The 10922-nt window shown below is 41.9% G+C and overlaps 1 protein-coding gene across 3 annotated transcripts in view; it reads right to left on the reverse strand.

Annotated features, from left to right (window-relative positions):
- The window catches only part of CGNL1 (cingulin like 1), a 54910-nt gene extending 45112 nt beyond the window's left edge, over nt 1–9798 (reverse strand). For 2 of the 3 annotated variants that reach the window (XM_033070881.2, XM_033070879.2), the window contains exon 1: nt 9722–9798. The gene's annotated coding sequence lies outside the window, so the exon portion shown is untranslated. Of the gene's footprint in view, nt 1–9283; nt 9346–9721 lie in introns of those variants that run through there. The other variant, XM_033070880.2, reaches the window with a different exon arrangement.
- Nucleotides 9799–10922: the final 1124 nt, after the last annotated feature.

The following is a 10922-nucleotide window of genomic DNA, read 5'->3' on the forward strand; positions in this document are numbered from 1 at the left end:
GATTACCTGAAGATTTTTCATTAAAGGAAGATGAAGACATACCCTCATTTCCTCTTTGGAGGAGAGAACTTTAAGAATTCTGAAAATTTTAAACTATTTCAAGCTAAATTACAAATGATATTTGGTTCCATGAAAATTATTTCCAAATTTTATTACCATAAGAAAAAAAAAATCCTCATGATCCCTATTATTTAATCAGTGTCTTTTTTGGAAAAGTGGGATGTAACAGTTTAGGAGTGTTTACTTCAGATATTTCACGTGCACAGCAAAATGCCAGGAAGGAACTATAAAATTTGTTCTCCAGCCTCACACAACACTGAGCTTGCTCTCCAAGCTAAATAACCGATTCTCTGTGCAGCTGGCTATTCAGAAAGCATCAGCAACATCACACAAAGTGAGCATTAGGTCAATAATAAATGTTGTGGAAAAAGGACGGGAAATAACGAGAGGAGAGGAAGGAAAACTTACATACTGTGTGAGGGTAAAGAAAAGGAAGCAGACAGGATAATTAATGGAAAGAACAAAACAGTAATGTTTTCACACTTGATGGAAAACATTCTCACAAACATGCCTTGCAATTATGAGGGGAAACTTCATCTTTGTCAATCCTACCTACAATTTGCTTCTGTCAAAGAAAAATGGGCCTAGGCTGCTTTCCCTTTTAGTCCATGTGGAAGATAGCTCTGGAGTAGGATAAGTTTATTTGATCTACTGCTTACAGAGAGCAGAAGGGAGAAAAGTGCAATTTTAAAATTCCATACATGGGGCTGTAAAAAAAAAAAACCAGCAAAACTCATTTAAGAGCAAACTGACAATATCCAGCAACAGAAAGACATCTGAAACAAGTCTGCCATCTTTCCAACAGATTCCTTACTCCCATTTAAGATTTTTCCCTACTTTTTGTCTATATAAAATTATATTTATAGCACATGTGGCAGCTACTTTCCCCAATTATTAGAAAGAAAATGATTATAGTTGCAGTATACAATGAAACTGTCACCACTTGTTTTTCCCCAGCATTGTCTGTAAACTGCCACTCCCTGTCTAGTGGTGAAAATTCAAAACTTTCAAAAGGCCTATAACAAAGGATTTTCTACAATGTATCATGACAGTCTATATCTGCAGGCATCAGTGAGGGAAAAAAAAAAACTACTGAGATTTATTTTATTATTGTATTGTCAACATTTCCGATTTCAGCATCAAAGACTACCTAAAATTTCTATAAATGAAATAAAAAACAAACTTACAGAGCTTTCAAATATTCATTCCCTTCTAAACCAGCCCAAAAGCTTCATGTCCCATCTCTTCTTCTACTTGTTGGAAGGAAAGATACTGTGACAAATTCTATGCTTGAAAACAATCAGGAGCTCCTGTGAACCTAAACCACACAGCATGTATTTTTCCAAACTCCATATACCAGCGTTAGACTTACAACAGACTTATAACAGATCAAATCAAAGCACCTCTTCAACATCCAAGACAGGGCAAACCTATCACTGTAGGCAGGATTAGCCTTACACATTTCATAAAAAGCTAGCAAATTACATTTTTCCAAAACCACTTTATCTACATGCACTCAGCACAAGGTGCCATGTCCCACCGTAGCCCCAGCCTCCCCATGCACCTGCGTTAGGAAGTGGTGCAGCGCACAGGGGAGAGGAGCAGGTCCAGGCTGCTGCATCCCACTGTGGTTCCAGGGCTGTCTATCCAACCCTGCACTGCTCCTGCAGTGAGACTCTCACCCACTGCCAGCCCAAGCTCTGCACAGTGCCCATGGAGAAGAGCAAATGCTGGAGGACCACACACCCAGGCTGTGGTGGGCCCTGCAGGACTCCCTCTGAGAGCAGAATTCCAGCCCCCAGCCAGAAGCCAGGTAGGTCTGTGCTTTCCATAAACATAACATGAGTTGGCTTTTTCTCTCCTTCAACCAAACTGTGATTAAATATGGGAGTCATACAGCTTTGGGAGTATAATGAAAAATGAAGTCCAGCCAGGAACACTAACCCAGAGAAGTATCTTTTTATAGGAAGTATTTTAACATTTCTGAATTAATTGATTTCATTTTTATTCTGTGAAAAATACCACTCTTTTCTGATTTCAGATGGCAGTCTACAGATGAAAAGTTACAACTTCCCGCAGGATGAAAATTCCAAATAATACCTTTCTTCCATAGGTGTTAGTGAAAGCCAACAGCCATGCTTTGGTTAATATGCATTACAGATATTATTTTATCAATTTCTCTCAAAATGCAGTAGAGCAAAGTGGATGATCTTTGGGTTTGCTGCCTTAGAAAGGAGAATTTCAACTTCAGTTCCGCCCAAGTATTAAACAACCTTATTCAGATAGTCAGTCAACACAACAGAATATTAGTAGCCACCTTTCCAAGGAGAGGAAGAGGCTATATGTAATAAAATCTGTCAGTGGAAGGAACAATTAAAAGCAGTTAGAGCAAAAGATACTGTTCACCTGCTTACAACTCGGTTCATACTCCCTCTGGCTGAAAAAAGTGTATGAGGAAGTCTCAAGTGTCTGAAATGTAAAACATCTTGTTAGTCCTATGAAAGTATGTGACAGATCAGCCAAATGCTTGAGCTGTGTGACAACTAGCAGGTTTTGTTGGCTTGTTTGTTGGTTGGCTGTTCCTTCTTCCAAATGAAAAACTGCTTCAATGGCTGTAAGTCAACAACAACACATTTTGGCAGATACTCAGGTCTCAAAAATTTACAGAGTTTTATTGAAAACAAGGACATAATACATACATCCAATTTTCTTTATCTGCTATGTATGAATTCATATAGTCACAATTTTACAGGATTTATCCCCAGAGGAAATAACACATGACCTGCTAACTTCACTTACTGAGTGAAAAGTAAAGTCTTAATTTTGTTTATGATGAAAATGCTAAGAAACTTCCCCATTTCTCATGTAATATTCTAAACTATTACCACTGCATTATCATTATATACTTTGTATCATTATTTAAAAGCTCTTTTTCTTTACTGAAGTCATGTTTCCAGACTCTCCTAAATCATAAACAAAAGGGAATCAGAAATAAAATCAAACACATTAAAAGGATATAAAACAGAAGTCAACTTGTATCTGAAATACAGTTCCAAGGAAGGAATTTATGTGATCTGTAGTGAGTAGTCCCAGGTCCAGCAGACTGTGGCAGTAGTTAAGTCACTGGAGGGAGATAAGAGCTGCACTTGTTTATTAATGGTTACTGTGGTACAAGCTCTGTGTGGACACAAACACCTGCCTGAGTGTATTTGTGCCATGCTACTCTTTCATCTCCCATACAGGCTCAGATAAAGCTCCCAAACAAGTTGGGTTTTGCCACTAACAGGATACAATTACTGGGGTTATCTTGTGTGTATATAGTCAGCTCTGAAATAAGTATTTATCAGGTTTTGTTGTTTGCTTGCTTTTTTGTATTTGAAGTTTGTAAATATTAATTGTAGTGCTGTAGTGTCAGATACTCACAACACCCAATTTTCCCTCATTTTTCTTAAAAACTTGCAAAATAGGTTAAAAAAAAAGTAATAAAGTCACTGAGAGGAATGTTATTTTATTTACTCTCTTCTACTTTATCAAATTCTTAATGCTCATATCTGCAATGTATGGACAGAAAAGACAGCTGAGAGACACAAGGATTCTAAAAGAGGTTTGTGATTTAAAATACAATAGCTGGTTTGCATCCAAACATCTGAAATTATTACACTTATTCCACAAGAGATTCTGTGTTGTTTCACTACATTTTCCTCCAATTGTCAGTGTTAGAAACTGTATTTTTTTCCAAAGGAAATAATATTAGTACATCCCAATGACATCATTATTGTTTAAATAGAAGAGAGTATCCTGTTCATATCCTTAGAGGCTTGAGCAAAAAATCTCAGGTTTGTTAAGAGTCTCTTAGAAATGGACAAATTAGGGCTAGGGCAAACTTTGTTAAGAAGTTTTACAAGTGCTTCAGGAACATGTTTATTTGTAAAGTTATCTAACATAATTAAATAATAAAAGGTTCCTATGCGCCAAACATTTTTCCTTCACTTTAAATGTGACATTTCACTGGACCTTCTCATTATTCCCATGCAAAAACTATAATCTTGTCTAGAGGAACTACCTTTACAGCAACCCAACAGATGCAACTTGTATGACCTTGATTATATATGCATAACTTATTCCTGAACAAAATTAATGAACTGTGAGTACAGCCGCCTGCAAAGACCAAGGTCCCACCTATGTAAAGACACACAGGGTTAATCTCTATGTAGATGCAAGTATTTAAGTACAAAAACTACACGTAAAAGAGGCTGTAGGAGTCATATTTACACAGCTAACATAAGGTCACAGCTTCACGTGTATCCAAGCTAGTTATGTCTCCCAGTTTTCTACTGTTAAACTTTGTCTTAATTACACTGTATTCTTTAAAGACTTGGCTTCACACCCATTTAGTTTCTTTCAACTAACTCAGCCATGCGTTGTCAAATTTAAATATGCAGTCAGAACTGCAGGCCCTGAGCCCAGGCCCCACCAGACAACAAGATGATATCATCACACTCTGTCTGAGAGACAAGCTGGGTATAGAAGAGAGAGCTTAGAAAACTCCCCAGCGGAAGGGAGCTTCATGGTGAGCTGGACTGAATCACTTCGAAGGACTTACAAAGCCTATGCAGCCAAAGTGATCTGGTGTGGGCTCTGCAAGCACAGGTTTAACCAGCTCCCATAAGCTGCCACACTTCTCACCTTCTCACTGGAATAGCATAATTACCGGGGAAATGAGAGAGGTAGGGCTGCTTCTTTATGAAGCTAGAAGTGTTTGTGAAATTATAATGTAACATTACATGCCAATTGTTCTTGCAAATAAAGGCAGCTACTGCTGAACATTTGCTCCCTGCATATAATAGATGATGTATGTGTAGTGTGCAAATAAATGTATGAAGGCATACTCCAACCAGTTTCAACAAGGCCAACAAAATATACTGAGTTTGATTTACTCACTGGAAACACTCCCCCATCTCTACGTAAAAGTTTGAATTTTACCCTTCTTTTGCATTATGCTTATGTTGAATTAGAATGAAAATAACTGTCCCCTTTTGCACATCTTTATGTAGATGAATATATCTCCCATTCTAATAAACTCCAACAGTTCTTAGAGATGTCTTTCAAAAGAATTCAAAATACAGTTCAAGTATTCCTAAAGGCTGGTAAGTACTCCCTAGGCTTCTGCAAGTGTGTATGAGAGTTTACATATACACTCACAGACACATAAACAAACACATGTGGTATGACTGTGTAAGCATGGGCAGCCTAGACAATACATCTCCTTTCCACACTCTATTCAGTTTCTATGTCCACATTTTAGCTCCTTTTAAATGGTGCATGCAATGAACATGCAACTAAAGTATTATGAACTGCTGCAAATGCCTGGAGTCAAAGTATGGTAATGTTCAGACTGCTGAGAGTCACATCTGAATGCTCATGACTCCTGGCATGCCTGGGGACCCTCACAGAAAGGGGCCACTGTGCTAATAATCACTGAAGCATCTTCCAGTCTTACCAACTTCCCCAGTGGTTTTTTGCAGTCAAGTGCTTTCTGAGACATTTCTCCAATCACATTTATTCCTCATTGCTCTCTTGTTTTTACCAAAATCATGAAGAATGTGAAAAGTTATCACAGAATATTAATTTTAAATCTCATACTGTCAGCCTGGTTAATGAAACTCAAAAATACAAAAGATGGACCAACAGAAATTAAAACATTTCATTTGGCTAAAAATTTAGAGGTATTCTTGGAAAAATGAAACTATTCACCTAAAATATCTGGTTATTAATTGTGTCATCCATTTTATGTCCCATAAAATGAAAGATTATAAGCCTACATTTGGCTAAACTCCTCCAAGGAGGCTGCCAGCTCTGTTGGCAGAGATGGTACGAGATCAGAAAAAATACAGTGAGCTCTAATCCCAAACAGTGGCAACTCCATGGCTACAATTCCACTAAATCTTTAGCACATGCATTCTTAATGTGTTAATTTTGGGGGGTTTAAGATTAAATTTTCATACTTGGCTATACTGAAAAATATTACCATTTTGATTTAACACCATTCAGAGTCAAGGTCAAGGCAGTTTCTGAAGTGTTCATGTTTCTAGATAAACATGCCTGGAATAAACACTCTACAGACACATGAAACACTTTCCTCATACAATAACCTGGTAATGTAGCATTGTCAGAGAGTGGATTCTCCATTCTTCTGCCAATTAAGAACAGAAATAGCAAAAACAACCTATTTATTGTGCTTTTGCACATCCTTCCAACACATCATTCAAGATGGATTAAAAACAGAATTACCAAGCTTAAATTCAGGATGCATCAAGTCTGTACCATCAGCCTCTGTACCCAACTTGTTGAGACCTAGCAACAAAACCAGAGAAATTCTAACAACTTCATCTCATCCTGGGCATTCAAAACATTTTTAATCTCAATATTGTAAGGATGTAAATCTTAGCAAAGTCTGCCTCTGAAAGGTATCACAGAGCTGATCAGGTAGAACGTAACTTCCTCCTACCTCTAAAAAATGAATAAATAATTGGGACAGACAGAAGAAACACAAATTTCTTAAGCCTGCTTTATCTGAATACATGGGCAATAGGTAGCTGCAACATTTCTGATGCCATTCAGAGTTGCAGAGAGGATGCAGAAGTGTTCATTGCCATTCCTCAGAAATCTATTAGTACCAGTGACCTTGACCAGATTCTTACCAGTTCCTTTCTATCAACATAGGTAGATGTTGCCATAGGTTGAATGTTGTTTTACACAACCAGGCTTGTGTGTTTGGTATTATTATACAAATTTCAGGTTACCTCCATAGTAAAAAGGCTCTAATAATAATAACATCATCATCACCATGACTTCAAAAAGCAGAAAAGATAAAACAGCAGACTACAGAATGAAACTGTGATGGTCTACTTCTGTTTAAATTTTTACATCTGCAGAATTATTTGGCCTCAAAATACTTCGGCAGCTATTTTTAAATAACAACCTGCCCCCTATGATCCAGGCTGAATAAAGTCACAGCACATATGTTCATCTTGTATTGCCCCATGACAAAAGATTTAAAAACTCACATTTGAGGTCATGCTGTTTCACCTGCACATTTCAGATGACACTGCAGAACCCAGACAAACCAGTTTCACCAATACTCACAGAAAGATCAACTTCCTATTACGCAACTACACCATGAGAAGGAAACGTTACCCATTCTTTTCTGCAACTTTGTCATCTTTTTATTGAGGTAAAATTCCTTATACAGGACATAGTGTAGACTATTTCAGCATAAAATGAAACTGCACATCTCCCATAAAAACCCTGCCAGGGGAACCTAACTGCGTTCTCAGACATTTTAGTAATGACAGTGAGATCTAATAATGCAATTAACAGAAATTTAAATAAGCTGGTTTGCTTGGAGGCAATTCAGGCAGCCTAAGCAGTCTAGATTAATTAGATTTAAAGGCAAAACGTAACTAAGTCAGATAATGGCAATAAAATTTTTAAAAACCCAAACAGTTGTGTGATACACTCATGGAGTAGACAGGCTCTTGGAAATATCACCACAAATTCAGTAATCAAGGGGGTTAGTAATATAAGGCTTTTTTAGTACTGTCACAACATTAGTAACCTTTGTAGTGTGCATTTGCATTTAGGTGGCATTCAGAAACAGTTAATGTCAGTAGCAATTCAAGGTGTATGTAAGCCAACTAGGAATATTTGTCCTATGATTAACATATTTCCCTTTATAAGATACTTCATTTGAAGCACTGCATTTTTAGCTAAGATTATTTTAAAAAACCATGAATATTAAACAATCGTCTGCCACCAAAAAAAATCTTCTCTCTCATATGAAAGGTTGTCTTAATACCCTAGGAGAATTCTAACAAAAACTAGAACTATTGCTTTCCTATTTTACAGAGTTTTCTGTTTTTAAAATGTAGCTGTATCTCAAAATTAATAACATAAAAAACAGTTTAATTGCCTTCCATAGCATGACAAACTTCTAAAACATAACGCTTACTGCACTGTTAATCATAGGCTTTAATACTGTATTAAAGTTTTCATTTCAATTTATTGTCTTTTTCCAAAAGAAAGGACACAAGTTCAAACTAACTATAAAAAACCAAAACCAAATAAAACCTCACAAAAATACTTTGAAACCCAAAAAACCAAAACCAAAGAAACTTACAGCAACTTGTTGCACTTTTACATTAATCATCAGTAACCACATCTGGCTTAGAATACAGAGTGAGTATAAGCAGATTTCTCCTGGGTCTAACATAAGAAAAGAAGCCAAGACAGTTCAACAACTATGACACTTCCAGAAAATATAATTGCTAGTCAAACAAGTTCTTACAAAGCACCTTTAAAAAGTAAACAGTAGCTTGGTTTTGCCATTTTAATTTTATTTTTATGGAAGTTTTAAAACTCTGTTAAAACAAGCTCTATAAAGAGATTCATAACTACAAGACATGTGACAGTTGTCAGCATAGGCGTCAGACACTGAATCTATCAAGTTCCCATGGGAATTCCAGAAGTCAGGATACACTTAGGGGATTTCTGACTCACCTACAGGATTCACTTCTAGGAGTCCACACAAGATAAACACAGTGAAGACATTTAGAAAAATAGAACAACTTTCAACAAGAGGCTTTCAGGTTTTCACTGTTTCTATTCTGATAATCATTGAACTTGCACTGCAATCGTTTTTACAAAACATCTGCATGCTAAAACGAGGGAAAGATAAAAGTTGCAGCAACTGTTCCATCAAGTGCAAATCTAATGCAAACTCACCACAGAAGCTTTATCGCAGCACTGATCTCCCCATAAAGTTGTCATCAAATTGAAAGGATATAAATTACATCAGATGCAAAGTTAATTGGAAGAAGAACAAATGGCAGAACTGCCATACTAAACTTTTCCCATGAAAAAGAACACACACAACGCGAACACACCCTTTCGCAAAAATTACGCTAATTCGCGGAATAAAAGGGAGATGAAGAAGTCAAGAGTGCCCTCCGCCCAGGAATGCCAGGAATCCCCGGAGGAATGCGTGCGAGCAGGCGGTATCAGCGCCCCGCGGGGGCTCCGGGCCGCGCCCGCCCACCTGGAGCCCAAGGCCGGCAGCGGCACCTCCAGCTGCGGCACCTCCAGCTGCGGCACCGCAGCTCCCCTCGCGGGGAAGACCCCCGATCCTGACAGCCGCAGAGAACACCAAGGACTCCAGTCTTACCGGAGTCTGCTCTCCCGGCAGATCCCTCTCGGCTCGGCCGCTGAGCTCGCCCGCCCCGGGGCGGCCCCGCTCCGCTGGCCAGAAGAGCCCCGAGCAGCGCCCGGGGGAAGGGCTGCCCCGGCACGGCCGGCGCTCCGCCAGCTCCCCGCGCGGGCAGAGCCGCCGTGCTCCCGCCTCACGCCCGGGAGGGCCCGGCGCCCTCGGCCTCTGGAAAAGCGTGTGTTTAACGGAGCTGAGGAAAACAGGCACCCACGGCGCCTCGGCGCCAGGAGCCACAGCCACAGCCGCGGGGGGCAGCGCCAGCGGCACCGCACAGCGACGGCTCCCGTGCCCGCCGCGCTCTGGTCGCGCCACCGTCCTGTACCCGTCCGGCCCCGGCCATCGCGGCAGGGAAAAGCTGGCAACGCCCCCCTCAGCTCCCGCCGCCGCTCTCCTCACCCGTCCCGAGGCGCCTCTCTCTCGGAACCCCACCAACTCCGCGCCGCGCTCCCCGCCGCCCCGCCAGCCGCACTCACCGCCGGAGCCGAGCGCGCACTGCCCGCCCCCTCCAGCGGGGGAGGGGGCTCCGCGGCCGGGCCGGGGAGGAGCCAGGCGGGGGGCGCTCCCGCAGGTGAGCCCGGGGCTTTACGGTGCTTCCCGCCGCTTTCCCGCCCGCCCGCGGCCTTTGGTCTCCCTGAGGGAGCGCGCGGCGCGGCCGGTGCCCCCCGGCAGACACCGACAGCCGCAAACAGAGGGGAGAGCGCCCTGCTCCTCCTCGGCCAGGGCTGCGGCCAGCCGCACCGGCCCGAACGGGGTGGCCTCAACGGCCCTCTATGGAAGAAACCCAGCCCCGGGCCCGGGTACTGTCGGCTCGAGGCCGCCTGACAGTCGGGTTTGTTTTCCCTCGCCGTGTGGAGGCGGCTGGCGAGCCGCCCGCCCGGCGGGAAGGGCTGAGGCAGCACCGGGCCGGGCAGGGCGGGCGCGCCCCCGGCCGTGGGGAGGAGGCGAGGGAGGCGCGGAGAGCGGGGCTGCGGCGCCCGGGCTGCCCGAGCTGCCGTGCCCGTGCTGCTCCCCCAGCAGCCTCACGAGCACCCCTGCGCGCACCTCGGTGCCGTGGGCACTCTGAGTGCTTTCCACACGCTCTTCAGCTAGACTGGAAATACCACAAGGTGATTCCAGAATATTCTACACACACAGTGCGAACTGAAGTGCTGCCATTCTGCAGCATCTCCCTGATCCATCAGTGAAGGAAAGGTAGCTGGTACAGACTGGGGGTTCACAGGTGTCATCCAAAAAACAGTGTATGTAACCATGTCACAAGAAATGTGCCTCAGACCGTTTTTTTCATGCTTATAAAAGTTGTTCTCAAGGTTTGAAGGACATGAACCAAGGAGCATTGTCAGAAGAAAGGTTATAGTGAGTCTACAGAGAGGGAAAAAGCACAACAAATGTGATATATCCTTGTCTACAACAGAAAAATGCTGGGCAGTCAACGCGAGAAGGAAAAACTTAGTATATGAGTCATGAAAGCCATGTCAAAGTTATTCAACAGGAGGAGCATGGGTAGGAACGCATCCTCTTTTCAAATCCAACAGTGCTGGAGGTCCACTGCTCAAATTTCTGTCAGAGCTGCTCTGATACCTGTTACATGTCTGTGAAA

Source organism: Catharus ustulatus, chromosome 12 (genome assembly GCF_009819885.2).
Source record: "Catharus ustulatus isolate bCatUst1 chromosome 12, bCatUst1.pri.v2, whole genome shotgun sequence".
NCBI classification, from domain to species: domain Eukaryota; kingdom Metazoa; phylum Chordata; class Aves; order Passeriformes; family Turdidae; genus Catharus; species Catharus ustulatus.